Raw genomic sequence first — 15,309 nt, forward strand, 5'->3', positions numbered from 1 at the left:
CAAGTCAACTCTGACCTTTTCGTAAATGTCATATGTAATTCTTGTCGTAGTAATATGGATAAATTACTTTCATATGAAGAACATATTATGATAAGTCAATCATAATTACATATCAAATGTTAAAAATTATGTTATCTTTTAAATATTGTCTTGTAAGTATGTTGTGTAGGATAACCCAATAAAAAAATAATAAAAAATAAACATAATCAAAATAGAAAAACTACAATAAAATAAATAAGAACATCGGGTAGTTGAATATATAAAGAAAAATGTTACATAAATATACATTTAAATTAAAAGAAAAAACAAATATTCATCTACTTTGCTCAAACAAAAAATCTATATCAGTTTTCTGAATTTCTTTCTTCATTTAACATCATTCAACCATAGAAACTTGATGATAATTCTTCACTAACTTGCAATCAAAATGTTTTTCCTGAAAAAGAAGAATAAAAAAGATATTTCAAGCAAAACATTGATGTTTGGAGAGCCACATTCAAGATTGAGTATTACACACAAATCACATAGAAAGATTAAATGAGAAACTGAATATAAAGAAATAATAGAAAAGCTTCATTTGTTTTGATTGAAAAAAAATCATATTGCAATTACCATCAATGCGACATAACTCATTTCTTCAAATCATCATATTTGGATCGTTAATGCTTCAACTATACGAAAACTTTTGAATCTCAATATCTTCAACCAAATGATGACTTTTTGTAAGAAAAATATTCTAATATAACTACATATACAATAAAAGAATGTAAAAAATTATTGGAAATTTATAAATATTATAAATGCATATCCATGATTTATAATTAATTATTGCTTTGAAGAAACACAAACATACAAACATATATATAATATTTAATTAAATATTATCTATATCATTTTCCATAACATATGATCGATAACATAAATCTAATCTAATTTACATGAAAGTTTCAACCACAACATAAAATGATTGTCTTAAAAGAATACTTAAACTAAGAAAAAAAAATTAGTATATAATAAGCTTACAAATTAAAAACTTTAACATATCTAATTAAATATTATCCACATAACGGTATATAACATACAATCGATAACATCTATATGATCTAATATATATTAACGATTAAAGCACAACATACAACAATTGTATTAAAAGAATCCAAAACCAAGAAAAACATAAAAAAATTAGTATATAACAAACTTACAAATTAAAAGCTATAACATAATAATATATCTCAAAAAGTAGTCATAAGACCTCAAACCAACTCAAAAACCTATAAGCTTGTTTTCTTTATGAAGTTTCTATGTGACTTGTATGAATCTATAACCAAAAGATTAATCTTTTTTTAGTAAACAGTTCATTAAGTGTTTATTAAATATAATATAAGTTATAAAACCTTTGAGTGTTAAATCATTATTAAGAAGACTTTTGAGTTGTATTAGTTAAAAGATAGAGGTTTCAAATGAATGTGATTTGAGAAAAAAATGCTTCTATATGGTCTTCGGAGTTTCAAATGCATGAGGTTCAAGAAAAAATGCTTCTATAAGATACGGGCCTCACCCACACTTAGCTATTTCACATATACGAGCCTCGCCCACACTCTACTAACTTAGAGATACGAGCCTTGTCCACACTCAGCTGACTAAGAGGTACGGGCCTCACCCATGCTCCGCTATCCGGAGGATACGGGCCCCGGCCCACACCTTGCTATCTAAACATACATACAAGTATCACACAGACAACAAGTATACTGTAATCTACCAATTCATAAACATACTCCGATAATACTAAGATACAGTCCCTGCCCACACTTAGCTACAAATCATAAACGAGTCTAAGATACAGGCCCAACCCACAATTAGCTACTAATCATAAACAATTATAAGACACGGGCCCAGTTTACACTTAGCTACAAATCATAAACGATTCTAAGATACGGGCCTAACCCACACTTATCTACTAATCATAAACAATTCTAAGATATGGGCCCATCCCACACTTAGCTACTAATCATAAATATTTCTAAGATACGGGCCCATCCTACACTTAGCTACTTTACACGGGCCGACATTAGTTCCTTCGACCTGTTCCTACTGAAGGAAACTCACCTCATACTGCAGACGATCCCTAGTTGGTGGTTGTTGGCTGACAGATTCTTGAAGTGTCAACATCAAAATAAAACCCAATTAACAATTTGGGTTTCAATACATCACCATAATTACACACTTGGGGTAAAAGGGCCATTTTACCCTTAACATGGCTTGGTCCAAGATCAAGGCCCAACTCATACTCTAAAGGCCCAAAAGTCAAGTAATCAACCAAGGCCCAATTATGGCCCAATTTTCCAAATTAGGCTCAAACCCCTTACATGGGCCTTACCCTAAGGCCCATCCAAATATAATAGTCCATATACTTGTTCTCAGTTGGCCCAACAAGAATCCAAACACTTAAGCCCAAAAGAAAGGCCCAACATGAAGCCCCATCATAATTAGGGTTTTCACATAAAATGACGATGAGGGTTAAGTGTTCTTACTTAACCTGTTAATGACTTAATCCATTAAGTCCATCACTCCACTAGGCCATTCATACAATGTAGTCGGACATAATTCAAAATTTCAGTCTAACAGTCCAAGCGCGGGTCCCGACAAGTCACAACAACAGTTTTCCAAGATTAGGGTTTTCTAAACCCTAATTAGGGTTTCCAACCCAAATGTAAGTCAATTATTCCCAATGGTTATGTTTTTGGCTGATATAAGCTTCATTGGGTCGGGCAGCACCCACTGCCACCTCGGATAGTGGTGGTCGACGGCGGAACACGACGGCAACCACCACCTCATGGTGGTGGTGGGGTTTTCCTTGGTTATTCTCCTGCCAAAACATCCAACCAACATCCCAATCATATAGGGAACGAACTCATACACATCTAATGGCACACATACAACCACCTACGCGGTGGCAGGCGGCAGAATCTCATTTAGGTTTAGGGTTAGCTGATGGATCTTCATACGGGGGGAATAAATCGTCGGGTTCCATTCCCGTGTCCATACCAAACTTGTGTTCCATTTTCCAAGTTCGACCCCTCCTCCACAAACATTTTTTAACTTAAGTCCAAAACTTGCCTAACAACCCTACCCTTAGAAATCTTTACAAATTGAATTTGGAATTTACCATTTAGTCTTTGCTTCCCAAGATCTATTCAACACACGTCCATATGATACCATTTAAACCATAAGTTCCCGAATTTATAACATTTTACTCCCAAAGCTGACGCTAATAAGCTATTATGGATTTAGGGCTAAAATACAATACTTAAAAATACGTCTCGGGGTTCTAGGTTTATTATTTATTTATTTAATTAATTATTTATTTATTTTTAAAAACGGATTGTTACACAACATTAAATAGCACGAGTAGAAACATGGATCAAACACCGGGTAAACCCCGCATCAAACCCATAAACCGACCCAACTTCAACCCACGTGTCTACGCATCTATTGAACAAAGTGAACCGTAGTCCTCAAACTATTCATAAGTACAAAATCAGCCCTTATAGGATATAACCTACATATAAACATGACAAATACATGTGAACACAACAAACCTGATCCTTTATGACATCATGTAAATATCAACATACTTTTTCAACAATGTTCCCATCAAGATCAATATTTTTCATTTGGCAAATACAATTGAATTGGGTAGCTATGAGAACCAACCTCTTCCAAAAGAGGGATTCTCGTATAATCGCTTTTATGTCCCAATTGTGATTCTTATATTGAGATGATTCATGAGGTTCTTATTACTTGCCTCAACATCCATGATTTGATTCCTTATTGATCGTGTCGGGAGGGGGGGACTTATATATATTGCAACTGATACAGTTTTATTTTTTTTCTTTCTTAGAATGACAAGCAAGAAATGCTTGAAGGAGTGATCTTCACTATATTTTTTTTGGATAATTTAAATGTATTGAATATTAAAATAATATGAATACTGAAATAATGACCTTTTGGAGCAGTTAATAAGAACCACAAATTTAAATTTAATTAAGTTGGTTGTATTTTTTTTTTTAACATCAAATCTAATATACTCCTAAAACTAATTCTAATTCCACATAGGTTCACGACGGAACTAGAACCCTCGGCATCAAGCGGTGAGGGCAACACTTGATACCACCAAGCTATAAGCATTTTGGTAATTAAGTCGGTTATACAACCCCAATATTTAAAATATCCATCTTACAAAATATTTCAGATTTTTTTTTTTATCTTTCTATTTTAATGAAATTTTCTAAAAACATGGATCCAAATTAGAAAGCAAACTCTTATATCCATATTTGGTTTGCTTTTTGTCGTTTTGATTTTGATTCATACGTAAGAGACGAGACACGAGTCTATAGAAACTTGGACCATTGTGGTCGTTAAATAAATATACAAAAAAAGGAAATCAAAAAGCCAAGTTGAATTCCCACATGGCATGAATTAAATATGTTTAGGTAATTGAATTTATTTTCGAATGCAGGTGATGAAGAAAGCCATCATCAAGTGTGCAACTTGTATGTACCATTTTGGTGGTGTCTTCCTTTATTACCATGGTTGTGCATTTAATGTTTTGGTTCAATTAACCTAGCGCCATCTATTTACATAAAAATAAATCAGTGGTATTATTCAGCCAAAGTCAAAGAGAATTTATGATATCAATAAAAATAGACAGTCCAACCGACTAAAAAGCTAATAATAGTCAAAGTGCTTCTAGCATAAGTGATATTTGATGTTGCCTTTTTTTTCTTAAGATGGAGGGTTCGAATCTTACTGTGAAGATAAGTGAAATAATTTATGAATAGTTTATATGTATATGTATTTGCCGTTCAAAATAATAATAATAATAATAATAATAATAATAATAATAATAAAAGTTAATCGAGATAATGAAATGCATTATATAATGGAATGTATTAATGATGTTTTTATTTTTATTTTAAACTCAAACGAATTGTTTGTTTTATAAAAGGTAAAAAGTTTTCAGAGAAATGAATTGTTTGTTTTATAAAAGGTAAAAGTTAATCGAGATAATGAAATGCATTATATAATGGAATGTATTAATGATGTTTTTTATTTTTATTTTAAACTGAAATGAATTGTTTGTTTTATAAAAGGTAAAAAGTTTTCAGAGAAATGAATTGTTTGTTTTATAAAAGGTAAAAGTTAATCAAGATAATGAAATGCATTATATAATGGAATGTATTAATGATGTTTTTTATTTTTATTTTAAACTGAAATGAATTGTTTGTTTTATAAAAGGTAAAAGGTTTTAAGTAAGAGGTTTACCAAACTCATGAATATGTAAAAAGAATATTGTTTGTTTTTTACATGGAAAATTATAATAAGTTATATATATATATATATATATATATATATATATATATATATATATATATATATATATATATATATATATTAGTTTCATAATCGATTTAATCATTATATTTTTTTAGTCAATTAATTCTCAAAAACCGATAATCGTATTCAACTTTAAAAAAATTACATTTTTGGCACAGTTTTCAAATTTTATTTCAAATTTGGTCTAAAATTTATACTTTTGACCCAGATTTTAAATTTTATTACAAATTTGGTCTAAAATTTAGCCTTTTTACCAAAAATTTTAAAATTTTATTATGAATTCATCCTAATTTTATTTTTTTAACAACTTTTTTTCACAAAATTTGTTCTGAATACATTTTTTCTTTATAAAATTATGTTTATAGAAAAAAAAAAGTTCACATAAAAACCTTATTTTTCTATATAAAACTTTTTTTTTTAAAAAAATTGTATTTATTATAAAAAACGTGTTTTATATATATATATATATATATATATATATATATATATATATATATATATATATATATATATATATATATATATATATATATGCACACAAATAGGTGTGTGTCTATATTTTTTATAAAATCATGTTTGTATACATTTTATATATAAACGTGTTTGGATACAAATGCATTTATTATAAAAAAAAAAAAAAAAAAAAAAAAAAAAAAAAAAAAAACGTGTTATATATATATATATGGAAAAGTGAATATACCCTTAAGGGTTATAACCTTAGGTATCCAAACTCACTATACTATGTTGTTTTATATCATATATATGCATTGTAATTGTCCAATATTCTTATAATTTAACTTTTAACTTGATTTATTTCTAAGATTTTTATAAATTTCACATTTATCTTTCTCTTACATAATTTTCGTTTTCAACTATTATATATGTAGCCTAGTAGGTGTTCGGCATAAATATGTGATGTAAGAGGATGATAATTGTGAAATTTCGAAAATATTGAAAGTAAACCAAGTTAGTGATTGAATTTTAAAAACATTATAATAAATATATTAAACAAAATGATGTATTATGATGGGTTTGGGTACCTAAGCTTATATACCCTTAAGGGTATATTCACTTTTCCCGTGTGTATATATATATATATATATATATATATATATATATATATATATATATATATATATATGTTATAAAAAAACGTGTTATTACAAAAAAACACTTATTCTGGTGCATATAAATATGTTTTTACAAAAAAAATGTATATGTTTACTATGAAATAGGTGTTTGTATATATTTTTTTTTCTAAAACACATGTATGTGTATATATATATATATATATATATATATATATATATATATATATATATATATATATATATATATATATATATATATATATATATATATATATATGACTTAATTGCAAAAATGGTCCCTGTGGTATGCAATTTTTTGGGTTTTGGTCCAAACCACGAGTTTTTTGGTTTTGTGGTCCTTTTGGACTGGTTTGTTTGTGAGAATGGTCCCTGTACTTAACATCCGTTAAAAAGAATCTGTTAACCCCCTCATGTGCCTTGCATGTGAGGGTATTTCTGTCCTTTTACTTATAGGGACCATTTTTGCATATGGAAAAATAAAACATCCTTTATATATCGTTTTCCTTTCCCAGCTTCTTCCCCAACAAATCTTCTTCCCCAACGTTCTTAACTGTTCTTCCCCAACGGCTATTTTCTTCCATTTCTCCTTCCCGACTTGCAATCGAACAATGGTGGTTTTTTTTGTGGAAAGCTTGCTTTGGTGAAAACGTCTTGGACACTACTGAATCCCGGCAAGAGGTTTTATGCTTTCCCTACTAAGGATTTTGTTTGTGGGTTTATCGGGTGAGTTGACCCGCCTATGTATGCTAGGAGTAAAACCATCATACCTGGTCTTCTAAGAAACATAATTACGTTGGAGGAAAGATGTAATGGGCTGGTAAGAAGTATCAACATGTTACAGGAACAGTGCAATGGACTTTTGAGCAGGAACAACATGTTGGAGGCAAGGTGTGATGCATTGAAAGATGAAGGTTTTAAGCTGAAGATGTATTTATGTGCAAGTTGGTTTATGTTTGTGATTGTTATCTTTAGTATTTGGTCTATGTAAGGGATAGGGTTAGACAAATGTGAGGATTTTTGTTGATCAAGTGATGCGAGGTAAAAATGGTATAATTTTGTTGTAATTTGACTTCATCATGTTTGTAATGAATTCCAATGTTGTTAATGATATAAATGATATTCAAGTGTGATAATGTGTTCAAAATGTGTATCAATTGTCAAATATAAGCACATAAATAGAACCAAAATGTAACAAAAGTACATTACCAAAATACATGTCATAAATTGACCAAAATGAGCATTCCATTAACCACATGAGTGGAACCAAAAACCATTACCAAGTTAAGCATATGAGTGTCTGTGCACCATACATAAACCACATCATCAAACCATAACTAAAGTTTTCAAAAACAAACCGTTTTTAACAACAAGAAACTAAATAGTCATTGCACCACAACAAACAACCATAATCACTTCTTAGATTGATTCCATCCTTGCCCTTTACAGGTCCTAGAGTTGTGTCCCTTATTCTTGCATTTGCTACAAGTAACACTGATATGTTTCCTTGATAGCTTCTGTACTCCATCATTTGTTGGCCCTTGGGAATGTTCTCCTTGCATCTCATTGACTCCATCACCTTGACTTGCCTTCTGCCTTTTGCTTAACCTTTCACCCTCACTTTGTCTTCTTTTTTTCTTAGGCCTTCCCACCTGAGTACGATGTGGAGGAGGGATTAGCTTTGTTGGACAATTACTTTTAGGCCACATGGTTCTCCCTTTAATTGGTTCCACCTTAAATGAATAAGCTTTTTTCCATGTCTCTAGCCAATACACCTTGTGTACCCACTTGTAAATGTCAAGCTCAGCCTCAGGGTCTTTATTCATTTCATTTAGAGTTGCAATTGCATGCCTGCAAGGTATTCCCATTAATTCCCACTTTCTGCAAGTACAAGTTTGGTTCCTAACATCCACCACATGTTGATCTTGCAATGTTCCAGTGACTTGATACTTGTTTGCCCCATTCCACCTAGCAATATATTGTGAAGCACCTTTTTTTCCTTGCATCTAGGATGTCTATTGTTGTAGGTGTTAGTGGACCTTTAGCCTTCTTCATTGCCTTCATGACATTGCATATACTCTTCATTAGATACTCCCTAGTGAACTCTAAACATGAAATTACAGGTTTGTCCCTGCCTTTCTCTATCTTCCCATTAAACACTTCATACATGTTTGAAATCAACACATCAGAAACAACTCTTCCTGCACATTACAATAACATACAATTAATGTTGATAAATAACTGAAACACATAATCATTACCATATGCAAACATATACAATTACCTGAGAAATGACTCCTTGCCCAATGTACAGGAGGAATCTGCTTCAACCATTTACATGCCTCCTTATCATACTCACTAAACTCTTTCATCAAATGTTCAAACTCAGGAATGGTGGTTGCTGATGCACACCTCCATAAATGGTCCCTCTACTCAGTTTGCTCCCACTTCTTTCTCATATTGTCATGAATATGTCCAATACAATACCTATGCTCAGCATTGGGAAACAATTGATCAACTGCAATTGGTAATCCCTACATGACTCAACATACAATAATTAGAATTAATTTCTTGGTAAAAAAACACAATCTAAATGATCAATTGATGAATTGTAATTTACCTTTTTCCTGTCACTTATGAAAGTATAATTTGAGCTGTTCCCAAGCTCCAAGTCATCCCCAAGTTTTTTTAAAAACCACTTTCAACTAGCTGTGTTTTCAGACTCAACAATTGCATAGGCCAAGGGATAAATTTCATTGTTGGAATCTATACTAACTGTTGTAAGAACCTGACCAGGGAATGGGCCTTTCATGAAGGTACCATCCAAACCTACTAAGTCTCTAAGACATGCTTTAAAACCTTTTTTTTTCAGTGGACCCAAGCATACATAAATCCTTCTAAACTGCCTTGTTGGGGATGCAGGGTTGCCATTAGAACACACATCTATTTTGACTGTTGTGTCTGGGTTTTGTAGCTTGAAGTTCAAGAGCATAGTCCCTCAACAACTCAAACTGTTTTGTGTAGTCCCTAGTTACATGCTTTCTTTCCATATCTTTTTCCCTAAACACCTTATCCATTGAAATACCCACCTGTTAGGTCTTTTGAAAGTGATCTTGTATGGCTCTCAAAGGAATCTTTAGATCTGCCTCAACTTGATCTATGATTTTCTTGCAGGTTAAAGAAGCAATACAAGCTCTGAGTTTTCTTGTTTGTAAGCATGTATGATTTTGGTTTAAGGTCCTTATAAACCAGTCAAATTCGGGTTTTGACCTAGATGCATGTATATACCAACCACATGTGTCTTTTTTTGTCTTTACTTCTTTGCCCTTGCTTTTTGAAGTGGTAGGTTGAGTCCCCACTTAACCTTTATTGAAGATAGGTACAACTCCTCTGCACTGTGCCCTAAGTCTTTGACTGTCATTTTTTTTAAAGAATAGATTCCTTCTTGTTTCTAGTGTGTGCACATCAGTTAACTCCTTTAATTCTTTTTTACTTTTAAACTTTTGCCCCACTGAGAATGACTGTATATGTACTGACCCAAGGTTGCACCTTTTTTCTTTTCCTAAATTTTTTATGAGAGCTCTTCTTTCTCTGTCTTGGTCTGATCCTTCATCCAATGATTCGAACTCCTCATTGTTGGTCACTTCCATATCTTTAGGTTCATGACCATCATTAATACATGCTCCTTCAACATCACTTTCAACATTTAGAACGAAGTCTGCCATGTCCACATCAACATCTTCTATATTGTTCTCTGTGACAACCCGAAATTTTCCATTTGTACGAACATTATCAATTCAATAGAAGCTAGTCCAGTTTCAGTGAGTTTCAGACTTTTCCGTATAAGTTTGCGTACATTAGGGTTTACATTTAAGGAGTTATCAGGAGAGTGGATATTCCTGGGTTTGTAAAATTTGAACATTCCAAGTTTCATAATGTTATAGTCCAACTTCCGGAATAAAAATATTTTCTGCCAAAATATTTCAGGACTATAAATAGATTTCTGAATTAAATTAATTCATTATTCACATTTCCAACTAGAGAAAAGCCATTTTCTCTCTGACGGATCTTCGGGTTTTCATCCCAGATTGTGAGTCTACTTTCCTAGATGTGTTTTATTACTTGTTTTATGCTTTATAACATAGATTAAATGTCTAAAGTACAAGATCCGGGAGCTTACGGCCCAAGAACGTTCTTGGGGTGTAAACTCCAAAACAAGGCCTAAAAGCTACCTAGTCTCATTTCCATGTTAAGCAACTAATTAAGGACTTAATGTATGAACATTAGAGGCTAGAAATCATCCAAGATCATCTAGTTTTAGGAGTTTACGGCCAAGGATATGCTCTTGGGCCGTAAACCCCTTTTTCAAGGGCTAAGAGTGCCCTAAACACCCCTAAGGCTTTAAGACAATTACCCTTTGATACTTGTAACTTGAATGGGGAGTGAATTACATCAAAATCATCCTTAAAAGGGAGTTTACGGCCAAGGAACATCTCTTGGGCCATAAACTCCAAGTAAAGGCACAAATGTGTGCCTAATGTCTCCTTTAGCCTAAATCAAAAACATAGAAGCTATCCTACATGTGCAAGTGACTTAAAAGAATTAAAACCAACACCCCATAGGAGTTTACGGCCTTAAACTCTAGGGGATATGGTCTTTAGGCCGTAAAATCCTCAACTACTTCAAGGATTAATCTATCAATGCTAGGCTTATTCTAGGATTCATTTAGCACCTTAAAACACCCAAAACCACCAACTGTGGAGTTCACGGCCGTAAACTCCAAAGGTGGGGTTTGTTGGGTGGTGAAATCTTATACAAGGCCTTTGGAAGCTTCAAACCCATTTGCCTTGTCCCGTATCAACTTAGATGCAACAATTAGGACCTATAACACTTATACAAAGTGTTTAAATGTTCCTAAGTGTCCCAACTTATTTTGTTAAGTTATTATTTGGCTAATTAGTTATATATATGCTCATTATATGATAACTAGGCTCATGCATGTGAACAAGTCTCCGTTTGCCACCTAGCACGGTACCCGATACATCAATCCAATATACTCACCACAAGTGAGTTCATACCCCTTTAATTAACCTTTGAAATGATTTTAAATGTTTTAAATACTTTATGGGGGGATACAAGTTAAATACTTATAGTTATTGCATCAATCACATGTGATTGCATTAATCACATGTGATTAATAACTAGAAAACCAATGATTGCATCAATCAAACTGTTTCACTTCAAAATGTTTTACAAACTCTTTTACTTATCAAATGCTTTTATTAAACTTTGTTTTACTTCTTATAAATTGCATGCCCATATATGTATAAATATATAAGAAATGTTTAAAGGGCTTAGGAAGGCTATCCACCCTATTTCCTTTTCGCACATTGAGATGTGGTCTGGTGGGATTTCGGGTAACCGTCCGAAGGTCGTTTCAATATTAATTATATATCAAATATACATGTATAGACATAAAAGTACTTCCATATTCATACTTATCAGTACATCATCAGTAAGTTACCATCGGGGTAACATAGGATCATACTACTACAATTTCTAGATAAATGAGTCAGTTCATTCATGAGTTAATACTTATTACTACGAGTACTTATACAACTATACTAGAAAGAAAACATATACAACTATACTAGAAAGAAAACATATACAACTATACTAGAAAGAGAACATATACAACTATACTAGACAGAGAACATATACAACTATACTAGAGGAAGAACATATACAACTATACTAGAACAGTTCATTTCATTACATATACAAGAATACCTTAACAATTGTGATCCACTGTATCGGAGCATGCCTTAATTGTCATGGCCCGAGTTGCAGCCAAAATTCTCTTGGAGGCAGAGCGTGAGTTTGCGTATAGATCTATACTGGATTGACTATCCTACACCTTGCTGCTAGCTACAGTCGGACCTGCAGGTCTGCGGGTGCCAAACGTTATTCCATTATTACGACCATTCATATGTCGTTGTTACCAGTCGATAGTATGGTGCAATTTATCACATGATACCTTAATATAAATCCGGTTTAAGGTAGTTAGTACAACAGTAGTTCCTATAATACAAAACTACAGTACTACAATGATTTACCCATTACATATTTTAGTGATAACCTCACTTAAACACTAATGTACAAACTATATTTTGTTAAATGATAGTTACACTTGGGAAATTACACACTTTTACAACAAACGAGCATACAAAACAGTTAAGCCTTGGTAGAAGGCTACTTTAATAGAAAATATAGGTTTTTCTGAGAGATTCAAACTTTTTACAAACACTTACAAACCTTTACATACATTTTACAAACTTATACTTGATACATGTTCAAACATTTTTGGATGACAAATACCGACACTAAAATACTTATGAACTCACCAGCTTAATGCTGATAAACTCTTTCAAAATAACTTGTATTCTCAGGTCATCAGTAGACAGGTACCGAGGCCAGCTTTTGAGAAGATGGAGCGCATTCAAGACTCATCTTATTATTTTGATATACGTTATTTTTGGTGTCTAAAATGTACAGAACACGCTTGTATTAAAATTATATATTTAATGCAATGGATGATGTTGTTTGCTTATTTACATTTACTGTGTTGTGATACTTTACATGACGTCCTCCGCCCCAGAACGTTTCCGCCGTTCTTGGTTTTAGGGTGTGACATTCTCCTCATCCATTATGTCATCCACTTTATCTTCATTTTCTGATTGTTTCTCATCATGATCATCACCTTCATCCTTTTCATACTCTTCATCACTCTCTTCAGATTCATCATCCCCTTCATACTCTTCAACATCCTCATCACTTCCAATTAAATTTTCCATAAGGTTATCAAAAAGCTCACTATATTGTTCATCATCATTAATGGGTGGGTTGTTGTAGCATCCATCAATATGGTCATTATCATGAACCCCAATCATCTCATCCCCTACATTAGCAATATTTGAAGTAAATGGATTGTAGCATCCTTCAACAACAGTTGTAGCCTCATGAACCTCCTTAACACCCTCATTAGTGTTTTCCTTCTCTTTTAAATCATCAATATCCTCTAAATTAAGCCTCTTTCTACAAGAACCTTCCTCTCTTTTTGAATTCCCAACTCTACCCTTCTATACTCTGGAGAGAATGCATCAGTTTTACTCCCAAAAAGAATCAAAGACATGTACTCACCAATTGTCTCATCATTGACATGGTTCATATTTCTCAATGGAGATTCTACATGAACTTCAGCCTCATATTTAGCCCCTTGATCATCATTTTCTGGTAATTCCTCAATGACAACTTTACCCTTTGCATTTGGAGACATGAAGTATGTGAGTAGATTTGTCTTCCCATGTTCTGTGTACGCCTCAATCAACTTGTTATTTTGAATAAATTTAGAAAGATTGATAACATCCTGATCATTCCCTAAAGCTCTAAGACCAAATTGAAAGTCTCCATTGGGTATCCTGAAATGGTAGTATATCACTGGGGATTCATCAGTCAATTCAGTCATCCGTGGGTCTGGGTAACCTAGATCAAGCATTATGGCATCAAGTTCATGTACAGAAAACTCGTACAGAAAACTCATTTATGTCCACATAATCAACATAACGCACTTCACCTCCAGTATACTTTATGTCAGGTAACTTAGTAAACTTCCCACCATGATGAAGCTTAATACTAAACCATGTGGGTGTAACCGCTACAAGTCAAAATTGTACATGATAACAGAGTCAAAATTTGGCGGATTTTAGTATAAATCAAGGGTAAAATGAAAAATATGAATGTTTAAGAAAACAGAGCAACTTACCATATACGGATGATACGTCGACAACTTTATTTTTTGGTCTGATCTACCACATTATGTACACCATTTCGACTTTAAAGTATGACTTTGTCTCCTTTTCCTTCGATTAGGTTCTTTGGATAACGAAATATTTTTTTTTTTTTTGCAGGTTTAATGGATCAGAAGGAAGAAGGAGGGAGGTGGGGAGTTGACGGGTGTTTGGGATTGTAAATGATGGATAAAAGGTAGATGGAAGCGTTGACATTTGTATGTAAAAATGGTCCCTGTAAGTAAAAAGACAGAAATACCCTCACGTGCAAGGCACATGAGGGGGTTAACGGATTTTTTTAACGGGTGTTAAGTATAGGGACCATTCTCACAAACAAACCAGTCCAAAAGGACCACAAAACCAAAAAACTCGTGGTTTAGACCAAAACCCCAAAAAAATGCATACCACATGGACCATTTTTGCAATTATATATATATATATATATATATATATATATATATATATATATATATATATATATATATATATATATATATATATATATATATATATATATATATATGGATTTGTATATATTTATGTACTTAATAAATACCTATTTTTATAAATAGGTATTTTGTATACAAAAAAACTTTTTAAGAAAATGTTTTTATATAGAAAATATAAGATTTTTTATATGAAAATATGTTTTTTTGTATAAATATGATTTTATACAGAAAAGACATGTTTGAAACAAAATTTTGAGAAAAAAAGTTGTAAAAATAACAAAGTTAGGATGAATTTATAACAAAATTCTAAAATTTGGGCAAAAAGGGTAAATATTGGATTAAATTTGTAATAAAATTTAAAATCTAAGCCAAAAGTGTAAATTGTAAACCAAATTTATAATAAAATTTGAAACCTAGGCAAAAAATATAATTTTTAAAAGTTGGCTGACCCGTTTACCAGGTGAAAGTGTTAAATTGAATACGATTATCAGTTTTTAGAACTTAATT

Source organism: Lactuca saligna, chromosome 8 (assembly GCF_052625555.1).
Source record: "Lactuca saligna cultivar CGN05327 chromosome 8, ASM5262555v1, whole genome shotgun sequence".
NCBI classification, from domain to species: Eukaryota; Viridiplantae; Streptophyta; class Magnoliopsida; order Asterales; family Asteraceae; genus Lactuca; species Lactuca saligna.